This window comes from Pelodiscus sinensis, chromosome 2 (assembly GCF_049634645.1).
Source record: "Pelodiscus sinensis isolate JC-2024 chromosome 2, ASM4963464v1, whole genome shotgun sequence".
Classification (NCBI taxonomy): domain Eukaryota; kingdom Metazoa; phylum Chordata; order Testudines; family Trionychidae; genus Pelodiscus; species Pelodiscus sinensis.
In genome coordinates, this window is record NC_134712.1 from 74,448,450 (window position 1) to 74,472,584 (window position 24,135).

The 24,135-nt window shown below is 40.2% G+C and overlaps 1 long non-coding RNA gene across 1 annotated transcript in view; it reads left to right on the plus strand.

Moving 5' to 3' along the window:
• Nucleotides 1–23,874, plus strand: part of LOC142826729 (uncharacterized) — a 63,416-nt gene extending 39,542 nt beyond the window's left edge. Inside the window, exon 3 of the long non-coding RNA XR_012900943.1 lies at nt 23,520–23,874. This is a non-coding gene — a long non-coding RNA (uncharacterized LOC142826729). The remainder of the gene's footprint in view (nt 1–23,519) is intronic.
• Nucleotides 23,875–24,135: the final 261 nt, after the last annotated feature.

Sequence of the window (24,135 nt, forward strand, 5' to 3'; positions counted from 1 at the left end):
ACAAGTCAGTAAAGATTTCAAAAGATAAAACAAGACAACAAGCTTCTGCTACTTCCCCAGTGACAGTGAAACACAGAAAGAGCATTAGTAATCATCCTGCTGAAAATAGTATAGATGGCATAAAATCTAAACAAAATCCCTTAACAGCAGGCTAATATCTGGACACACTACCTTGGGAATGGAGAGCCATATGGTATCATAGAATGAGAAGACTCATGAAAACACTTGGATTAGCATAAAGCATTGTAAAGAGGCCTAATACTAACTTTTTCCATTTTTATTTCAATTTGTAAAACTTGCATCTTTCTATTTTTCTAAGTTCATATACACTGAAATCAGTAACAATACTTACCAGTTCTTTATGATCACTACCTTTCAGACAATTATTCATAAAAATATTAACATGGGGGAGCTGCACTTTCACCATCTCTCGCTTGTTCTCATCCCTTTGTTCTCAAAACCATGGTGAAATATGCCTTTGCAGCATGTTCTGAACTCAAAAATATTTAAGCACCATTTTCCTGAGGGAAGAACTAAGTTTCTGAGTCACTGACTCCTCACCTTATTATTACTATCATATTCCCTGGGGGGATGCTATACCACTGCGCATGTACAGAATTCATGTATCCCGTAGATTTGCTTCCCAGCAGCAAATTAACTTTCTGACAGGGAAGCAAAGGGATGGTACACAGTCACACATGCTCTTCCCTAGCAGTGCAAGTATATCATTCTGGGCACTTGAAGCAGCCAGCAGAGAGAATAACCATGGGGCTGACAACACACAAGCCAGTGGTTTATACCGTGCACTGGCATCAATTGCTCGTTCCAGCTGAGCTGAAGGCAGGGAAGGATGAGATTTCCTGATCTCAGGCAAGGGTTGGGTCAGATCCTCCCCCAGAAACCACCCCCATTGGCAGTAAGCTCAGTATCCTCCTCTGCTTCCTGACCCCATTGCTCCTCTGTCACAGAGGGAGAGGGCACAGTCTGGAAATTGCTCCCCCATCCACCCAACACCTGTTCATTCGCACCCCCCAGACTCAGGCCCCAACGAAGCCTCACCTTGTACACTTAGAACTCCTCACCCAAACCCCAGCCCACAGAACCTCAAACCCTCCATCTGGAGTCATCTCTACCCTCAGATACTCTGCCTCCAGAACCCCACTCCTGCAGCAGACCACTCCACACTGAGCCACTTGTACTCAACCCCAACCAGCCCCACCCTGATGAGTCTTCCACACCCAGAACCCACTCCTCTGAGCCACTCACACCCAAATTGTTCCACACAGAACCCGCTCACCACATGCCTGCCCCTCCCAAACACACCCGTGAATCTGTTCGAGCCTGCCCGCCCCATAACTGGCACATGTGAATTAGAGGGGCAGTGCCCTGGGATGTTTCTGGGGCAAGCCCAACTCTTTGCTGTGTCACAGTTGGGTGCAGTCTCACTGCCAAGTCTGTGTCTCTAGGGTGAAGGGAGGGAAAGTGGCAAGATTGATCTCCCACCCTATGCAGCCAGTGGCATGTGCTCCCCACTCCCATGTTTATTTATTGACATAAAGCTGAAGCCTCCACATATATTTATTGACAAATAAAATGTGCAGGATTTTGAAGAACTGTAGTATATTGTGTACAGAATTTTAATTTTTGGCACAGAATATTTAATTTTCACAGAATGCCCTCAGGACTACTCTCAGTGTTACCATAGCATAGCACCTTGTGGTCCCATTCCGTCTCAAGGCCTTCTCGTGTAATATTGACCAAAGAAGGGGAGGGGCATCATAGGCAGAGATAGCGGGGGAAATCCTTGCTCAAGGATACTGGCAGAGACAAGAGTAGAAGCCAATTCATCTAGCTCCTCTTTACCTACTAGGCCTTATTTAAAGCATCTGTCATTATAAGTTAGTTGATGTCACTTCCTATGTAACCAGCTGAAGGAAGAAACAGTCTCTCAGGTAGCCATGTTGCATTTTGTTAAAGGTTTCATAGACTAAGTCAATGCATTGCAAGGCAGCCTGACACAAACAAAAACCTGAAAAGGGCTGTACTATGCTTCCTGAAAATGCACCACCAAGCATGGGAACTATCATATTTTGCACTAGCTAAAGTTTCCAGATCATGTTCTGGTATAACCTCAAGTAGAACAATACCAAATGTCATGTTGACAAAGTCATAAATAGCTTTAAGGAGCACTTCATATTATGGGAACAGGTTTTGTTTATTAAAAAAAATCTAAATACATATTTTGTCTAGTTTGATTATTCAAAATGTCTTTTTGTCTTTCTACTGTATTTTTATAAAATGAACTGGCCAGATACAGACAATAATCTATGCTGTCTTCTGTCTTAAATTCTTTGATAAGGCTCCCAGATACAGCTGGTTCACCAAGGACACAAGTTTCTGCAGCATAAACTCTTTCCACCTACAGCTTGCATTAAGCTAATATTACCTCCAACATGGATGACAGTGGCTGTCCACTGCCCAGAGCTTGTGTCAGGGTAACTTGGGCATGTTTTATTTCATCCTCCACCCCAGTTTCAACAAAGCCACTAGCAAGGGAAATTTGTCTCTAATCAAAGGGCCACAAGATATATGTGCCATAGACATGTAAAGAGAAAGCCCTGGAAAACCCTAAGGAGCAGAAGGAGAGATAATTTATCTATCCTCACACCCTGTTGATCAACTCTAGAGCAAAGTATACAATATGATCAGAAGGGAATACTAAAATTAGCTCTTAATGTTCCAGGTAAAAAGAGTTTACAAGGGATTAAAATGATTAATATATGTTTATTTAAATGATTCATCAAAAAGCATAGATTCTTATTGAGTCCAATGTTTCTATAGGTTGCTTTATAGCCATTTAGAAAACCTTTCTCTGATGACCATATAACAATCTATAAAACATACTACTCATGGCTGTATCATACATCTATCAATTAGCTATGGTACCCTAATGCAAAGTGTGGCTTTCTTTGTTATAGCTACGTAATGGAATAGAGAATGGGATTTAGTATTAGTAAGCTAGTGTTGATATTTTCAGAGTAAAATAAACAACTCATTGACATTGTATTTGTAATGTAATAAAAGAAGCTTCTATAAAACATCATCAGTTTATTTTTTTAAAATATTTGAACTATTTTTCTGCATTGAAACATTTAAAAATGTTTCCAGTGTTTCACGAAAGGAAAAAGATCTAAACGCAAAAACATGCAACTAGCTGAAAGATCATTTCTGTGGAAATAGTTTAAACAACAGTACATGGAGGTTTGGGTTTTTTTTCAATAAAATAATTATTTTCATACTGTACTAACCAGTTTATATCCTGTGGAAGAGAAAAGCAATGAAAACTAAAAATTCCTAAGCCTGTTGTCAGCTCCTTCAGTACTGCCTTGTTAGTGTTGATGCTTTCACTCTTTCTTGCTTCTGGATGCTTCTAAGGACTATCTCTTTCTATCCATGGGATTGAGTTAACAGCACTGAGACAGTCTAACCTATGACACTGGTTGGTGAGAAATGGAGCCAAAGTCAAAGCAGAGTGCAAGTTCCAGCACCTTTCAGTTGAATTGTAAATAGACTTCAATTAGAGGTAGACTCGGATTAAAAAAAATAAAGTTGTGCTGCTCTATAAGCTCAGAGAGGCTTTGTGGTGGTAATGGCATCAAAACTGTGTCTTGGGTAGTCTGACCTAATCGTTTGACCAGGCATTGGGAGTCAAGCCAGGGGTAAGAGTCAGAGAGTAGGGACAGGACTAGATTAAACTTTTGTGGGCTCAAGTACCTGGATTGTGGCCCCTCCCCCTGCTCCACTCCACAGCTTTGCCCTGAATCGCTTCTTCTAATTAGCCTCTTCCCCCTAAGGCTTTGACTGCCACTTGCATGGGAGTGTGAGGGCAGAGAGGAGTGAGCCAGGGCAGGCAAGGGTGAGAAAGAGAGGAGTGAACAGAGAGCAAACTGGAGAAGAGGTGGAGATGATCAATCAGTGGGCAAGGCCTCAGGAGGAAGAGTCCAAGAGCGGGCAGGGTCTTGGGGTAAAGCACATGTGGAGTGGGGGGCTGGTGCCTCAGTCGGGCCACTGGGGCTTCTGAGTGTGAGCCCAAAGTCATGGTGCCAGTGGTGGTACTGTAAACCAGGTATGGACTAGGGCAAGGAACAGGAACAAGGCAAGGAAGACAAGAACCACGAGCATATCAGGAAAATAGGAGCTAGGACAAATGAAGAAGGCAGGGTTCCCAAGTCAGATGAGAAGGCAGGCACTAATGTAGTAGCCAGCCAGGAATTCACCCAACTGCTTAGATAACTTTCTGTGCATTTTTCTGTTTTAAATAGCAAAATTCCCAACCCAGTCAGGAACTCAGGAATTCCTCCAATTAGGCTCCTTCACCAGTCACTGGCAGAAATGTGAGGTACTATTGTGGGTTTATGACGTGAGGATCCTCATAGTTAGCTTATAGCTATGAAGCTCAATGAAAGGTTGGGGTTTTATTTCAAAAAGCAGATGTAGTCATTCATCCTAAAAAGACACAGAACATTCTCCCCAAAACAGGAGACTAGGTAGGAAAGCATGTAAGGCTGATAAGGAAAGCTTGAAAGAAAGGAAGTTCTTGGTGACACACATAATATGATGTGTGAATGTAATGAATAGGAGGAGCGCTGATCAGCACCTGGTGACTAAGTGGTTAAATCCAGGTAGCTAGCCAGGGTGTTGGCCAGGGGACAGGAAGAACCAATTGAAATAGAGTGTTGGAATTTCAATTGTATAAGGTACCTTCCAGCACTCTGTTTTGATTGGTTCTCCCTGCCTCCTGGCCAAACCCCCTGCTACCTACCTGAGTTTAACACCTTAGTCACCAGGTGCTGGCCAGCACTCCTATCCATTACAGTGAATATAAAAGTTATTTCCTCTTTCAATATTCTTAGGGTACGTCTAGACTACATGCCTCTGTCGCCAGAGGCACGTAGATTAGGCTACCCGACATAGTATAATGAAGCGGCGATTTAAATAATCGCCGCTTCATTTAAATTTACATGGCTGCCGCGCTGAGCCGACAAACAGCTATCAGCTGTTTGTTGGCTCAGCGCGATAGTCTGGACGCGCGGGTGTCGACATCAAAGGTATTTGTCGACCACCCAGGTAAACTTCCTGGGATGAGGTTTACCTGGGTGGTTGACAAATACCTTTGATGTCGACACCCGCGCGTCCAGACTATCGCGCTGAGCCGACAAACAGCTGATCAGCTGTTTGTCGGCTCAGCGCAGCAGCCATGTAAATTTAAATGAAGCGGCGATTATTTAAATCGCCGCTTCATTATACTATGTCGGGTAGCCTAATCTACGTGCCTCTGGCGACGGAGGCATGTAGTCTAGACGTACCCAGACAGTGTTCAGGCACACTATTGAGTTTTCATGTATCTAATATGAGATTCAGAGCACACTTAAAGGAATCTATCTGGCTTTAAAAGTATTACCTATTCCACTCCCTGGACTTCAAATGGGGAATAATGGTTGAACTAAAAATAACTTAAGACTGGAATGAACTTTTACGTGGATCCACCCATGTTGTTTGTGATGCAAGGGCCTGGGATTCCTCTATCCCAGAGAATACTCAGAAATATTATCTCAGTGTTTGATTCTCCTCTCCCTTCTGTAGAGGTGGAGGGAGCAAATGGGACAGGATAAGGAATGGGAAAGAAAGATAAGTCTCATAGAAATTGTGCTAACATTGGTCATCTTTCTTCTCCTGCTTTTTGTGCATTATTTCTCTAGTCCTTTTCAATTATTTTGTTTTCAACCAACTCACTTTTGGCTGCTTTCAGCACAAGGATTGATGTTCACACTGGAAAGAATATTCAACACTAAAAAATAGTCCAGTTATACAGGTTCTGCTACCAAAGACTATGCAAGCAGACTCTGGCTGTATATGTAGAGCCCTGTATAGATACAAATTTTGTATCTGTTTCCAATCTGTGATTCACACACATGGTACGTGAATATAAAGCAGATATCCACTGATTTGTGGGGCTCTATGAAAATGGGTAGCACTGGTCTCAATAGCAGTAAGTCTAGAGAATGGAAAGGTTGAAGACAGTAAAACTATTTTCTTTAGCTTGGTTAACACCAATTTTCAATGAGAAAGATCCTCAGCTGCTGTTAAATGTTTATACTTCCATTGTATACCCTTGACAGAAGAACAGTAATCCTCTTTCTGGGAATAGTAATAGATATGTAGCCGTGTTAGTCTGGTGTAGCTGAAACAAAAAACAGGACTATGTAGCACTTTAAAGACTAACGAGATGGTTTATTAGGTGATGAGCTTTCGTGGGCCAGACCCACTTCCTCAGATCAAATTGTGGAAGAAAATTGGCACGACCATATATACCAAAGGATACAAACGAAAAAAGGAACACATATGAAAAGGACAAATCAAATTTCAGAACAGAAGGGAGATGGGGGGGGGGGGGGAGATAAATGTCTGTGAGCTAATGATATTAGAGGTGGTAATTGGGGAAGCTATCTTTGTAATGGGTAAGGTAATTAACGTCCTTGTTAAGACCTAGGTGTAAAGTGTCAAATTTAAGCATGAATGACAGTTCAGAGGATTCTCTTTCAAGTCTGGTGTTAAAAGGTCTTTGAAGCGGGAAGCAGGTAATCAGGTCATTGAGACAATGCCCTTTCTGGTTGAAATGGAAGAAACTGTTTTTTCTTTGTGATCCTGTCTAATATCTGTTTTGTGGGCATTGATTCCTTTTCTGGGAAGGTCGTCAATAGACATCAATAGAGCCTTGATAGTCATAATCTGAGGATCTGCCCCATGCATTTTTATTCTTTCTCATTTATATAATCTACTTATATATGATGGAAATACTAACAACAGCAAACAATTTTTCTTCATGATGTGGAGTTTCAATTTCAGAAAGCAAAATTTAATATTTTCCATTGTAAAACCTGCACACGTCTGCATAGCTATGATAAGAAATAAGTCTTCACAAGACACTTTTCAAGATCCATGGGTCCTACCTATGTCTGTTGCACCATATGGTGTACTTTAACCAGAGCACTAAATGCCCCCAATAACAACTGTATTGGTAAAAAAGTCAATCACAATGCTATTGACTGAACTCACATGGAAAAATTACTTTAAAAAACCCATGCTATAATTTGTGGGAAACAACTTTCCACAAAACATGCATTCCATAGCTTACTTCTCCGTCCCCATACTCATAGGCAACTTGCACAACACCTTAAAAGTAAAGACTAGGAGCTTAAATTTGTTAGACACTAAAAATTATAGATTTATAAAGACAATAAATGTATTATCACAACAGTCTCTGACCCACTAACTTTCTTTATTTTTGGCCTAACACTGCAGAGGTGGCATTTGGCCACTTGACCTTGAATGATCTTTTACAATATTTGTTAATTACTTATGCTAAACAGTCTGTTCCACTTTGTATTTAGCAGTGGCACTCTGAACTGTTCCCCTATCCAAAGAAGAGCTCTATATAAACTTTGTTCTTTCTCCAGGAGAAGTCAGTCTGATAAATGATGTTACCTCCCCTATCGTGTCTCTGTTATAGTCCTCGAATAAGTATAGGTGCTGGAACTAGAGGAGTGGGAGAGAGAGGGCAAGGTTTCTGGAATACCCCCCAACACTCACTTGAAGTAGTTTCCATTATATACAGAGTTTGCAGTTGTATTCAAGAGCTCTCAGCACTCCCACTATAAAAATTGTTCCAGCACCCCTGTTAGAAATCTGCATTTTGGAATCTACTGTAGGGTCTATATTGTGGAAGTGTCTCTCTCAAGAACTTACTGTTGCTAATTTGGGTGTCAAGGATGATCTTCTCAAGACAATAATCTCTCTGCTGACATTTTCAAGCCCCCCTGAACTCTTTCCTTAGACTTCATTTTTTGCTTTTTTTCCTTTTAAGAAACCATTTTTCCTTTGTCATACTTCTTCCTCCTAATGGTCTCTGACATAGATGATGGAGTTCTATTTCAGAACTTCTCTCTATTGTGTTTGTTCTAGTAACATTCAGTCACAGTCTTTTCACATGTCACCAAATTTATGCTGAGCACTTTGAACAGAGAAAATATCAGCCCTTTTAACTCTGGGCCTGCAAATTCTGGAACCAAGGCCTTACCAGTATCTGCACCAGTATTTCAACTTATATTTAGTGTTGATGTTGAAAAGCAGCAAAGTATCACCTCATAGCTAGGATTATATATTTGTAGCCATTCTAGTAGCTGTCCAAACTTATGTGTCAGTTTAAAAAAAAATTAAAAGGAGTTATAATACCAGTATATGCTGCCATGCCCAAGATGGCACATGGACTATTTCTTTCTGCTTCATTTTACTTGTATAATCACCATATTAGTTACCAATGTTTTATTCTAAAATTTATAAATCACTTCAGAAAACCTAGAGTAGTAATGGCACTATATAAAATCATATTCCAGGCTATTTTACGTTAGCCAGGTGTTGCTCCATTGATATTCAAGAGCTTCTGTGGCACCCAGCCTTTAGACTTCCAAGGAGTTTAAAAATTTATTTTCACACATTGTCCCATCAGCAGCAACAAAAATCCACAAAGAAAATGCAGTCTTCAGATTTATGTCAGTCAGTCAAAAGTGGGAAAAGTGAAATGGCCAGAAGGAGAAAGCAGAAAATAAAGCTATTTACTAGAGAACATGGAGATGCCCATAGCAATGTGAAGGATAACAGTTCCAGAAGAGTAGGAGCCGGGCAACTTGAGCAGGATCAGAAAACCAAAGCGACTTACACAGCCCTCTGTTCTTAACAGGGTATTTCTGTGATAATATATAGGAGAAAACTGCTGAAGTGTAAAATATAACCTCTGCACCAGCAGCTATTCTTCACATCTAGCATCTTGCGAGTTCACAGGCTTTATCCTGATCACGGTATTTTTCTCGGTCGATTTTTTTCTTTGGATTCAGTTCATTTATTTTATTATTTCTCATAAGCTTTTGTCTTTAACTCTACGGTGTCACTACATGAAGTCAGAGAGCAGCAATTTTCAAACCCAACTGCAATCTTTTCACTCTTGAGGATTCCAAAATTCTACTAATGGCAGCAGAATCATTTCTGAGGGAATATTTTGAACTGTTTAATGAGAGCAAAAGATGGGCTGCTGTTCATTAAATTTCAGATTCTTCATTTGCAAGTAAAGAACACAAATCACTTAAAGAAGAAAGGATGGGAAAAGTGGAAGACACTTACATTCACAAAATTACTTCTAAATGACTATGCAAATTATTTAAAAAGGAAGAATCTCTTTTCCTCCCAAACACACCCAAATGAATCACTGAAGAATAAATGTTAAACCCTGACAATTTTCAATTCTCTGAGTATTTGTTAGACATACCACAAATTGAGGTACTTTCAAGTAAAGCCCTATTTATCAGAATACATACTATTTCCCTAATTATTAATGCAAATACCATACTTTAAAATGCCATAGACCAGAATTCTATATATAAAAACCAATACTGCAGAATTAGGCAAAGGTATAGCCAGTACCTTCAAGTGGAAAAACTACAGGCAATAGAGAAAAGTTAGGAAAGGAAACAGATAACAACACGTTCTAACAGAAGTAAGCTTTCCGCACTTAAAAACAGATTAAAATCTCCTACTTTTTATACAATAATATTCCCTTTCTGGAACTGTGGGAGCATTCAAGTTGATAAAATTTGGGAGGGTATTCCTTACTACAGATTATTGAGTTGTATTTGATGCTCATACATCACTGCACACCCAGTTTAGAAACATACATGGCATGCACAGGAGGATGCAATAGAAATGTACCTGGTTTCCAGCTGAATTTCATTTAAATGGATTTGGTTTCTGCAGAATGTTTCGGTTTTGATGAAGCTGTGAATTTCAATGGAAAATATGCTGCGGTCGGGTTTTTTTTCACAAAGCATCTCTAATCCCAGCAGATGTTGACTAGATGTGATTTGACCATAAAAGGCCTTTTTTCCCTGAAATATTCCTCCCCCAACATTTTCCACTTCCACTTACAGATATTTTTTCTTATTACATTTTTTAGAGAAATGGAATGAAATTTCTGTTCATCACCTTCACCTTCTCATTCCATGAGCTACTGCACTACAGAACTCTCAAGGGATTGTTTGTCTTTGTTTTGCTCAAGGCTGAAAACATGGAATGTGTTTTCTGAATAACTTCAAGGGCAAGTTCAGTAGAAGGTGGGGAGTTGAGAGGCATCTTTTACCAAATTTGATCAACTCGCCTCCCCAGATAAGTAATGTATTTCACTCAGTTCCAGAGAGCAAAGGGGAATCATTTTTCTCTAACTCTTCTAAATTAAGCTGTATATTTTCTTTCTCTACCTCGGTGATAAGCATGAACCATAAAAGGCTCAAAAGTTCTACTCATTCTCCACCGTGAACTGTGTGGATGTTTTCCAATGCCTATATAAACTACACATACTTTGAGGCCTTCTCCTTGTCCCCAGGCTCCTCTGGTCTTTGAGAACTGAGAGGCTTGGCACAGTGAGTATGACAACAGCTCTGCAAAGATATTTATGCCATTCCATGTAAATCTCTGAAATGCGGCCCAGCCTAACAAGAACATCTTCAGTGTAAGAAATTGGAGAGGAGTATTATCCTGCCTCATTGAGAAACTTGAATGTAAGGAATTCATGTACTAAAAGCACAAATACACAGTGGAGGCTGGAACTAGAACATTTTCCCTTCAGTTCATACCCGCTCTAGCTATAGGATAGCTCCATTATTATGCTGCAGAAAGCAGGTTTCTTATCATCTTTTGCAAGTCAGCCACTAAAGGGCAATATCTCATATTCTAATATAGCAAATCAGTACAGTTGGAGTATTATGGACCTAGGAGAGATGTTGTCCATGTGAAAAGGAGTTCCACAAGGAAACTGCTTCACCACACTCCCCTAGCATGCTCAGCGATATTATGGCTAACATTGGTATGATGCCTCCCGGTGCTACCACTGCAACCACTTCTCTCTCTCCAGAATCTTAATGACCCCAACATGTTACAATATGGCCCGGTTGCATATGTCAGTTGCAGATGTGAATGCTGAGTTTTCCCTCAATGCCCTTACAACTGTTGGAATCCTGTTGGGGTTTTAAGAAGAAGTCATATGTATGAAAGCATATAAACAGCCTATTGAAAGAGTCTCTGCCTGGGACAGTTATAGTATATACCTTATGGATAAAATAGTGGATGTTCATGTGTGACTTGAGCCTGGATATTTCTCAAGAATTCCCACCAAGATATTAAAAACAAAAATGCATGCAAATAAGGCAATGGAGAAAAATGCATACCTGCTTGTATCCAGTTTATTTAATACATAAAACCATTTGATGCTCATTTTAGCTTTCATTCAAAAAACAATTTTCATAACAATAAAAGCAGGAGTCTTCCTCACCATACCTTGTATACAATCTTGATATTCATGGGAGACCACATCCTGCCTTTCCATAGACTTTACATTTCTGAATAAACAGAATTATTTAAAATACCTACACCATGTATGCTGCTGGGTTTAAGGAACGATTTTGTACTGCGTGTTTGTAATATATCAGGGAAGAGAATCTTTTCATATTTATTCGGCCTAATACTTAAAATACATTAAAACTCCTGCTGACTGCATACTTGCTGAAACACACTGCATGAGCACCAAGAGAAATAAATTTATAGAGTAAAAGCTTCTGCACTATTTGATATTCAACATCTTTCTCCTCACATAGGCCCCTTGAAAATGCACGTTAACACAGTATATTTTTAGGGTATTACCATAGTAGTGGTTCTAACAGACTGTGAACTTAGTTTTTATAGGTCAAGGATCACTTTTCTACTATAATCTAGATGGCCCTAAAAGCTTTTACTATAGTGGGTGTAGGATAGATTTAATTTTTTATTTCAATTTTGGGCTATCCACAAGTCCCTGTTGTAAAGAGCAGCTTAATGTATAATTAGAAAAACCAGAAATTCAGTGCAAAAGTGAACCTCCAAGGTCCACTAACTGAAATAATCAACAACCATGCACTAGTTTTCAGAAGAAAAAAATGCTTAGCCGTTGCTAAGTTACCGTGAATACCCATTAAATTACACATGAAACCTACATTAATTCCAAATACAGTCATTATGAGTGGCGGCATTACAAAGAATACCAAATGGATTCAAAATAATGGAAACCTAAATTCAAGAGCTGCCATCAATTTCTCCTACATGTTGCCTCTGCTTTTGTGGGTATTTTTTAAAATAGTTTAGCTGCCAGGTGGCATGAAATATTAAGTAACCTTATTGGTAGCAGCACTGTACAAACCATTTCACTGCATCTAAAGTGAAAGGAGAAGCAAGAAATGCAGAGTAAGAATTCACGGGAAAAAAGGGAGAAGAGCGGCTGGTTGGTGCTGATATGTGCGACTGAATTCTAAAATATAATAGCTATTTTTGTGCATTTAAATATGTCAAAACTTGATGCTCTTTTTTGCTACTGCCACTCTTGGAATTATGTTTATTTGTGCTGAACCAAAGTTGCTCATGAACGTTGTTCATCCTACACCAAATGCAAAAGACTGATCATTGCCCATACCATAGTTCTGAAACCCACATGTTTTGGGGCTTTGTGAGATTTTGGGATTTGTGGGATGTACATTTTTTGCAGGAGGTAGAAGGATAAAAATGAAAAAAAAAAAAAACCAAGGGTGAGAACTGGTAGCAGAACAGGATAGTCCCACATAGGGCTCTAAACTACACCATAGCATTCTGCTGTCATGGCTATGTCAGTCCACAGTATGATGAGTGTGATATCTGAGTGACATAGCTTTGCTGGCAAAAACCTTTAGTGCAGGCAAAGTTATAAAGTTTTCCCTGTATAGCTTACTCCATTCAGAGAACTAATTCAAGATATATGAGCAAAAGAATATCTATATTGACAAACCAAGGCTTAAGCAGGGAACAGAATACTGAGGGCAGGGGAATTAGTAAGAGAACACTGATTGAATTCATGTTGAGAAAGAGACAAGATGAATAAGAGAAATGGGGTGAGGTGGATAGAAAGAGGATCTATAAAATGCAGCAGACAAGAGGTAAGAGTGACAACTCATGCAGGAGATGAACAGGTTAAAGAGGAAGAAGGAAACAGCTGTGGGGAAGGGAATATAGGAATCCCTTTTTGAATCAGACTGGAGGTCCTAAATCTTGTCTGATAATGGCCAGTCCCGGATGCTTCACAGGAAGTGACCCTGCAATAGGCAACCATAAAATAATCTGCTGTCAAAGATATTTTCTTCCAGAAACCTAATGCTCTGAACTATAAGGGCTATCCTCTTCCACAAATTCTTGCTTATTATAACTATGGGCGGTGTTTGAAAACCACATAGCCCATTTTATTGTTCTTAGATTTATACAAATGTTAAAACAACACAGCTCTCCATACATGCTAGGCAGCTTTAACATAACTCAAAATACATTTTCTATAACACCTTTAAAGTACAGCAGTATATTATATTATATTTCAATATAATCCACCACTAATCAAGGCAGCATTAAGTTCCAGTTCCAGTTTCCTGCCACTGTTATCCACATCTCCTTCTAGAGTCTTTCTTCTCTCCCACCCCTATTGTCACATATCTGAGAGAAAAATAAGAATGTAGTGACTTCATAGCATACCCTGAGCATCATCAGATTCAGGTAATTAGGAATCAAGAGGAAGTGAGGGAAAATGAATTTCAAAACCTTGGGGATCAGAACAACCTTCTAACAGTTCTCATACAAGTATAAAAGAAGCATAGTTGGGTGTCATCTGTACTACATTCATGGTCCACGAATTAGTGACATTTTAACTTTATTCCAGCTGATTTCAATACATGGTACAGAAGAGGGGTCAAAGCAGCCCTGCAGCATATTCACTGTACATACGTGCCTTTCTCCTTGTTTGAGCCATGCAAACTCTGATAAATAACATGGGAGAACTGGTCATATTTTGTGTTCTACTGAATTAGACCCAAAGAAATCTGGCCTCCACGCCACAGTTCTGGTGGATATATCCAAACAAAGGCTCTAATAGAAACCAAGGGTTATTTCTTACTGTCTCATAGAAAATAACCCATATATCAAATTATGGGGAAGTCTGTATGACTATAATCTGCGTATGAAATCTAAGAGCACCAGGAGATCCTTTCATTCTAACCATAGCAGGCAAGACATTTAGAACAAGGGAAAATAAGGCTTCAGGCAGCTATAACAACACTTGACAACTCAACATATGCCCAATTTAAGCCAAATTGCCAGATTAAAATAAATGTTTTGTAATATCAACTCTTCTATTCTCTATCATTTCCCTTCAGCAGGTGAGAGCCATGCAAGAAAGTATTCTTTCTTGTACAGACCAAGTAATTGACATTTCTCTGGCTGGAATTTCCCATCAGACTCCTGATCTTTGTGTATTTGTTTGTATTCCTCAGACTCACTATTGTGATTAACTTATATCTACTATTGCCTTAGCAGAACCAAGGACTAATGCAGTACTGGATAATCGGCAGACGTGTCCAAGCTCTCTAGACAAGTGCATTTATTGAGTTAATTTCCTTATTCCCCTTCCATAACACTCACTATTCCAGTTTTGTGATGTTGGGTATTTCAGAAAGCACAAAATAAGTAACCACCAACCCCTGTGGGTTGTAAGAGATGCACATGGCATCAATGAAATAACTGAATTTCAGAGAATTCCTATTATAAACCCTGTCGGCTTTTTCTCCTTAGGACACTGGCTCATGCAGCTTCACTCTGTTGATTGTAGTGATACTGTTGGGGTGATGCCAAAGAACAAGGAAAAGGCTGCCCAATAAAATATCATCCTTTCTCTATCATTCTTGCTGTCACAAATATCTGGGACGAATGCCTCGGCTTTGTCTTGCAGAATAAATAACAGCAACTTGGTTCTTTATAAGGGCAAATTTTCAATTACCCTTCCTGGGAGTCATTAGAGATGGATTCCAAACTCCCCAAGCCAAGGAATAGCCTGAAGAGGGAAGATCTAGGCAAGGAATACAGTAAAATGCTGAAATGTTGTGCAAATAAACAAGGCTTTGCTGTTTTATTACCTGAGAGTCAGTCTGAGAGGGAGCTCTCAGAGGAGAGCAGTGTGAGAATGCTGGCTGAAAGTGTACTCTGCATTCCTGAACTTAAACCAAATTTCAGCTCGGGCAGACACTGTGAATACTTCAAACTCTGAGTCAAATAGGGGAAGCTTTAACTCAGTTTATCAGTGTGAGCAAATTAGTACCCCCTCACATGTAGTCTCTTTGTTAACTCCTTGACTAATTAGCCTGATTGTTGTTCACGATTAAAACTATTTCTGTGTCAAAAGTGAGGATTTAATAGCTGTAATTTGACCACAGCATCCAATACTGTGGCTTTGTTCCCAAGGCCAATTGACTGTCCTCAGATCCCGCAAAATCAGGCCCAATTACTCATACAACAGGCTGTCCCACAGGGCTCCAATTAAGAATAAAACATAAAATCATCATCCCCTATTATGTTCTCAATTTCCTAGTTGTAAGACAATGAAACAGTCATGTTGGTATGGAGGGTGAGCAAACTATGGCTCTGAAGGCTTGTTAAGTTCCTTTCACATGCTTTTGTTGCACTGCCCTGACCACAGTCAACAATAAAAGACTTGGGAGCTACAGAAAGGGATTTTCTGTATGTTTGCTCTCCTCCTCTCTGGCTTTTAGTGCTAAGAGAAGCAGGTTAGCACGTGAGGGAGGAGCTCTGTAAAGGAGAAAACAACTATGAAATAGGAAGAGAAAGGCCTGAAGAAAATGAGAACACGAGAATAAGAGAGTGAGTAGAAGAACTCATGGTAAAAAGGGGGACAGACACAGAGAGAAAGAGAGTGATAAAATGGAGGATAATGAGGATATGTCTACACAGCAGTTATTTTGGAATTCCAAAATATTCGAAATAATGGGTTTCTCGTTTTGACTTCCTCGTACAAGAATTAAGGAAGTCAGTAGAATAGTGATTTATTTCAAAATAAGTGCTGTGTAGGCAGCACCAAATTTCAAAATAATCTATTTCAAAATAAGCTATGTAATTTGCGTAGCTCAAATTGCATAGATTATTTTGAGGTACGCGTTACTGTGTAGACATACCCTGAGAGAGCAGAAACAAGAGCAAGAGAATAAAAGAGAGGCAAAGTTAGGCTTTGTCTATGCTATGGTTTTGTCAACGGAGGAGGTGTACACACTGAATTGCTCCTCCTGCCTATGTATCTCCTCTGCTATGGCAACATAATAAAATTAACTCGAGCAGCATGGAGCATTTTGTGACATAGTTAGTGCGACACAGTATCAGTTCAGACACCTCGCTTGGTTATATCACTCTAACTGGCCTCCAGGAGGTGTTCCATAATGCCCATCATGGCTCCTCTGGTCAGCACTTTGAACTCTGCAGCCCTAAAGGTATGCAGGTATGTGCCCCTACCCTATTTAAAGGCCCTGGGATTTTTTAAATTTCTTTTCCTGTTTAGTGATGTGCTGCAGTCAACAGAAGATGAAGTACATAGGAAAACAAGAACATGGAAGGAGACAGTTAATAACTGGATACCCAGGAAAGGACACAAGGTCAGGAGTGAATAATAAAGTTCCTGGAGGACCAGACAGAGATATTGAAGTCTCTTATTAGCCTGGAAGCAGAGCAAATTTGTGCCTGACTCCCCTTCCAGCCACTAAAGAACTAAGGTCCATGCCCTACACAAACGCCCCCATCACATTCATTGTGTGTTCCCTGTCATTCACGGTATCCATGAGCTGCACAGAAAACAGCCATAAGTAGTCTGCAAGCACTGAGGAGGAGTGTGACAGAGGAACCATTGTCACAACCTCTGGCCTACATTTCTACAAGCTAAACATTTTTAATGGGGTAGTGAGAACCAGTGATAATCACATTAGTTTTCCTAGTGGCACTATGATTTAAACAGCCTGGTGTGATCCGCCATTCCACATAGACACTACAATTACTTCACAGGCTCTGGATGACCCATGTTTTTCAGAACGAAAAAAAACCCAGCTGAAATATAACATATATATCTCTGAAAAATGTGTATTTATTCAATGTTGTAAAAGTAGGAGGGTAATTTTGAACATCCTCTCTTCCTTATTCTTATTGATCTCCAGAACTTTTTTTTTCATGCAACTGCTTTATTTATCCCGAATTTTCCTTTTTTTAGAAAATTGTATCACTGTATAATTGTATCACTGTATCTCTTTGAAAGTAATTTTAATATGATCCCTTAGGGTGTGTCTACACTGCACCATTTTCTTCCGGAATAACAGCCATTATTTCAGAAAAACAATACTAGCATCTGCACAAGTATGTTATTTTAAAAGAAAATTGAAATAACAGAAGGCTTTTTCTGACAATGGTAAACCTCATTCCACAAGGAATAACATCTCTTCCGAAAAAGCTCTTTTGTAAGAAGGTGTGTGTGGACGCGCCACTGCTGCTATGTAGAAATAGCTCCTCACCAGAGCCAGTCTACGTTATTCCTCCCCTGTGCCTCCTGGGGCTCTAAATCATAATAGCACATCCACATTAGGGGAGCCTGTCTCAGACTAATTTTGAGGCATCCCTGTACTGTGGACACTCTATTTCGAAATAAGCTTTTCTGGACAATATCTTCCAGAATAGCTTTTTCCAAAAGAAGCTTGCAATGTAGAAGTTCCCTTAGTGAACTGACCAGCTTTGATAAAAACTAGAAGCAGGCACTGACTGCCAGAGAACAGTTTATTTAATGAATGTAGCCCCTATTCTGTTTCTGAATTACCTGGGACTGATGACTATAAGTTTGTTCATTATTAGAAATTGCTTATTGAATGTTTTGTGCAAAAACTCATCACTGTAATTATTGCCATGAGTATATGACAGAGTCAATATAAGGAACAGTCATCACAGGCCTCTATCTTTTGCTCCAGCTCCTGAAATCACTAATTTTCTTCCCGCTAGAACCAGACCAGATGGCTGATGGACAGCTAAGGGCTGAGTCCTTATGACATCACCACTAGGGGCACCCTGGCCATGAGTTACCAATGGTGCTGTCAAGCTGTTGGAATGGGTGCCAACCTCAGAGCAGTCTGTTACAAAGAAGAGAACAAACCTATGACTAGGTGTGTGTTCTAGAATTAGATTTTACTTACCAAGTTTGAATTCTCCAGGCACTGTAGCAATCTAAGCATGGAGTTACAGACAGTCCCCTTAGGGATACCCAGGCAAACCTGCCTTTGTGATAGATGGTTCCTAATACCAAAAATCACAAAAATATTCAGAAAAAAATATGTTCTGGTAGCACTTTATAGACTATCAAAGCATGTAGATGGTATCATGAGCTTTCATGGGCACAACCCACTTCTTCAGATGACCAGAGTTATGAGTTTGGGATGTGTACATCCGAAATAAATAGGAGAGGGGAAGGGGAGGGGGAGGGAAGAAAAAGGGAGAGAGGTGGGAGACAGAGTATCAGTAAGTATCTGGAGATTGGATAGTTAAACTGAAGCAGATAAAAATCAAAGTCAATAGATGGACTCCCATGTCAGGAAGGATACAACACAGAGAGCTGTTTGCACCTTCAGTGATTGGTAAATTGGTAGTGTCCCAACCAACTTTCATCATGATTGAGTCCATTAGCATGTGAATTGAATTTGCGGATGAACTGTAATTCCAATGCTTCCCTGGGGATCTGGCTTGTAGAACAGGTTTGTGCACATCCAGTAATCTGATCTATGCCATCAAATGCCAGCAGTGCCCCACTGCTGTATATATTGGACAAACTGGACAGTCTCTGTGGGAAAGAATCAATGGACACAAATCAGATATACACAAAGGAAACATACAGAAACCTATTCAACCTTCCAAATCACACTTGGAAAGATCTCCAAGTAGCTGTCTTGTCACAAGCCAGATCCTCAGAAGCTAATAATATTCAGATTACTCCCAGTCCCAAATGACCAAGTACATACTCCTGGTCAATTTGTAGCTTCGATCTCACACCATAGACAACACTTGTAGCCAATCTTGTAATTAACTAAAGATGTATTAACAAGGACAGGGTAATAAGATTTAAGCAGGTAAACATGCACACAAATGAGTTACAGTCATATGTTTCAAAAAGTAATAGAAGCCGCTGGTAGTGTGCAGGCTTTGTTTGTCCTTTAGAGCTAACCCTAATTGGGGTTGCCTGGCTTATGGTGAGGAACACTGATGTCTCCAAATTCCAAGCAGCAGAGGGATACAGATTTTTCATGTCAGGGATTTTTATTCCTTTCCCCCAGAGTTCAAACTGTGATGAGACAAGGATCTGGGTATGTCCCCTCTTCATGGGTGTGAGGGGAGCAATCTACAGAATCTTTTCTGCACTATTTTTCCACAGTGGTTTGTCTAGTGTCTAAAAGCCTTTTGTGTCGGGCAGGAAATGACACCTCTTGAGATAAAAAGAGTATCTCACACTTGGCAATGCTTCTATCATGACTGAAGGGTTGTCCAGTTTCATCTGGTCTATCAGTCTCACCTGGTCTGCCAGTCTCACAGATATCAAAGTGAATTTCTCCCAGTTTTGAGGTCTTTTTGTCTAGCCCTATGTGATGAATCTTCTGGATTTCATGGAAACAGCACAATTGGGTATTTTAGCTAAGTGCTACAAGGAACCAATTACCGGATACCAAAGCTTCATTCTATACAAATTGAAGAGTCTGAACAAATGAAAGATTCTTCTGGCAATTTTGTAAAATGAAAATTCCCTGTTCTGTTATTTACATTATTTTACATTGTTATATTTGTTTACAGGCGCCATCAAAGTAAATACATAATATACTGACGTACTGGACCAGTCATCTCCTCCACTTGTGTCAGAGTAGACTCATATCAAACAGCAATGGGGTTTTGGAGGGAAACTCCAGGGATAGCAGCAGAGTGGTGTGGCATGCTCCCCTTTCCTTTTGCTGTTCTTTGCATTAGAACGGGAGCTGTTTTTATGGCATTTGGATTCAGGCATCACACAAAACACAACCAGAGCCTATTCCCTCTTGCTAGGGTACATTCCAAACTCTCACCCCCAGATGTCACATGGGGAACCCTCCTGCTGCCTTTGGAAAGATAGGAATTCACCCAGAAATTACTCCGGCATCATTATTAGCACAAACACTCAGATATGTCAGTAACACCTGGATCAGCTGCCGGCCAAACCAGTGTCCAAACATTCCCAACCTCTGTGTCTCTGTGGTGTAAACTCAGAATGGCAAATCTAACTCTGCTATATTTGACATACAGTTGATAGGACCATGGACAGTCAAGCCTAATGGTGTAAGCAAGAGTTCAGCCTATCAATTAAGGCTGGCTCCAAGCAGGCAGAGTCCAAGAAACAAGCTGAGAGTCAGTACCAGAAAGGCAGAAGCTGAATGCCAATTGTAAGACAGTCAGAGTTAGAAGTTTGGAGCCAGAGAGGAGCAGGGGTTACAGCAAAACCGCACAGGAGCAGAAGACAGGAACCAGAACACAGGCTGGAATAAGCAGGAGAAGGAGCTGGAACAAGGACAAGCACAGCTGCAGGCAAAGTACACATTGGGCAGCATCTGATCTGTAGTGGGGGCCAGTCAAGAAGCAGAGCTGCTAAACCAAGGGCTATGCACACCCTATCAGTTCCAAGAAAGTGTAGCGAAATTAGACCTAGCTTCTCTGGTCCTTGACATTATCATAATCATGGTACAGCCAGAGTTGATCTCTCTCTCTCTCTCTCTCTCTCGATTTTTCCCCCACCTGCATCGACACACAGCTTCAGGCTACCCAACCATGTGGGACAGAACAGAACCATACATAGTCTGCACTGCTCCATTCAGTCTTTCTGTCCCTGATGAGGGGCCTCCTTCCTTTTTGGGCTCTGGCTGATTCTTATATGCAGCTCAGTGAAGGTTTACCTAGGCTACTTGTTCACACTGCTTTCTAGACCTGTTCCCTCAACCAGAACTGGCTTTTAGCCTGTTGTGTTTCTGCGGCCACAGCCACAGAAGCCACTTTTTCTATGCTATTGATGCCTTGGCCATCCTTTTTTCTTAACAAGATAGCTTGCCACAGGAGAACAGGATTGCCACAGGATTCCCTGCCACTTCCCTCTCCTGTCAAATATAGGAGGGAAGGATGGGAAAGCGAAGGGTGAAAGAGGCCAGTTCCTCCTATTTGCTTATCTTTGTCCAATCAGAGCCCTGGGAACAGTGCTAGCTTTCACACCATTGCTTTTCTCCCCCAGAACAGGACCTTCTACCTATAGCCTGCAGCCTGTCTGATCTGTCCTCTGCTTTTCCAAAAGAACCTTTGGGTTCTGAAGTCCCATGACACATTTTACACAGTAACAGCAGCAGCTGCAAACGTTCCTTCTCCCACATCCCGTAGGAGTAATCTGAAGGCAACTGTGCACATTAATACAGATAGGGCCTACATGCTAAATTCCTGCTCATTTCTATGGGCCCCTAGGATTTCACCCATGGTGTTTCCTGGCCCTTAAGATGAGTTATACCCCTGGTGGGGATAGTATGTATAGTACTTTTCACATTTTCTATATTTTCCTCTGTTTAGCATCCTGCCATAACAAAAACCTTTCAGCAAGGAAGAATAACATAATTAAATCCCTATGGTGAGCCTTGCATTTCAAAGAGAGGAGTATCTCAGTAAGCATTATCACTAACATTACACATTAAACTTGCATTAATGATAGACACCAGGGTGCAGATCTAAAATTACAGATTGAATGGATATGATGTTTGGACTATCATTCAGATAAATTGATAACACGCTGATATTTTGTGATCTAGCAAGAGATGTGAGAAAAATCATTTACGCTATTAATTCATTATTCATAATGCTAAGTTAATTATGAGTTTATTAAAGATCATTTATTCATGGCAATACATTTACATGGAACTTTACTTCCTGCGACGAAAAACTTACTCAAATATTTATTTTATCATCATTTAATACATCAGTAGATGTAAATTGTGCTTTACACAGTAGTTCAGTAACGGTTCCATTCCAATTGTATTGAGAAAATCTACACCTCAAGCTGTGACAGAGTAATTGTTGTAGGAAAAATAATGGACCACTTCCTGTGGCAATTCCTTTATATGTACAGCTCATCTATTTTTTAAACAAATATTGATATTGAAATTTAATCATAATAATGAGAACTTGCCTAATGCTTTGCATTCTTAAAGAACTTAAACATTTAACTAAGGAGTGCTTAGAAAGTATCAGTAGAAGCATGTGACATTTCCCAATTGACTTCAGCCCAAAAAATTCCCATACAAAATTATATTTACTACAATTATTTAGAGAGGAGTGACACTTTCCCCAGCCTAAAAGGAATCTTTGAACTAAGTCAAATTCAACAGATAAGCAAATATTCTTAGTATATTTGTTTTCTTCATTAGGGTAAAACCCCTATTCTGGGCAATATTACTCCTAGAACAGTTGGTTCTATCTGTAAATACATCATCATAGAATCATGGAAAAGTAGAATCAGAAGGGACTTTGATGGGTCATCTTGTCCAATCTACTGCACTGAGACAGAGTCAAGCTGTATCTAGAATAGGGGTAGGAAATAAAACGGCAGCAAATCCCCAGGGTTACCTGCCACCACTATATCTACCTTCGCCTCCACAGGTAGGAGTGATTGCTGCTCTCATAAGTCATGGATCAACGTTCCCCACTAATGGGAGAGGCAGCAAGTGGCGTGGACGGGGACACTGTTTCCCATAGTTCCTACTGGCTGGTAACAGTGATCTGTGACCAATGGAAGTTTCAATTGCCCATACATGAGGAAGCGCAGGTAAATACAGTGCCAGGGGCTAACCCTGGGAACTGAATCCAGACCACAGGCTGGTGTTTGCCTATCCCTGATCTAGACCATCTCTAACAGGTATTTGTCTAACCCAGCTGTTCTCAATTGTGGGTTGGGACTTCAAAGTGGATCACAACTCCATTTTAATGGGTCACTAGGGCTGGTGTCAGACTTGCTGGGTGCCATAGCTGAAGCTGAAGTCTGGAGCTCCTCACCTGGGACTGAAACCTTTGGGCTTCAGCTTTGGTCCATCCCCGTCCAGGGCGATAGGGCTTGGGAGGGCTCAGGCTTCAGACTCCTTCCTAGTCTGAATAATTTTTGTTGTCAGAATGAGGTTGCAGTGCAGTGAAGCTTGAGAATTCCTGGACCTGTTCTTACAAACCTCCAGTGATGGAGATTCCACAAACTCCCTAGGTAATGTGTTTTATTGTTTAACTACCCTGACAGTTAAGACATTTTTCCTAATATCTAGCCTAAATCTCCCTTGCTGCAATTTAAGCACATTACTGCTTGTCCTATCCTCAGTGGCGACAGAGAACAGTTTATCACTTTCCTTTCTATAACAACTTTTTATGTATTTGGAGACTGTTATCATGTCTAACTTCAGCCTTCTCTTTTCCAGATTAAACAAACCATCTTCCCTCTTGGGTTTTCCAGACCTTCAATCATTTGTGCTGCTCTCCTGTGAACATTCTCCAGTTTCTTCATGTCTTCCCCAAAGTGTGGTGTCCAGAATTTCACAGAATATTCCATCTGAGGTCTTATCAGTGCTGAGTAGAGAGGAAAAATTACTTCTCAAGTTTTGCTTATAACACTCCTGCTAATACATCCTAGAATGATGTTCGCTTTGACTATGAAACAACTTTAAAAAAGAAAGAAATCCAATTTCAGTGGAGGAAAAAAGCCACTTTGGAAAAGAATGATTCCATGGTACTTGTCTTTCATACTGTCCTGAAATCATAGTGATATTTAACTGATTTCTGAAGCTAATCATCAACAAAAATAATAACTTTTATTGTAAACAAAATATCAGTGCTGCTGTAATCTAAACTGCCTGTAGTCTTGTCAATCTTTGCAGCTATTTCTTATCTATATGTGTAATAGTCTGTGAGGCCATGTCTACACCAGGAAATTATTTCAAATTTACTAAATTCGACTTACAGACTCTGAAATTAACAAATTCGAATTTCTGTCTCCTTGCTACAGGGAAGAATTGAAATTGATCTGAGGCAGGCTCC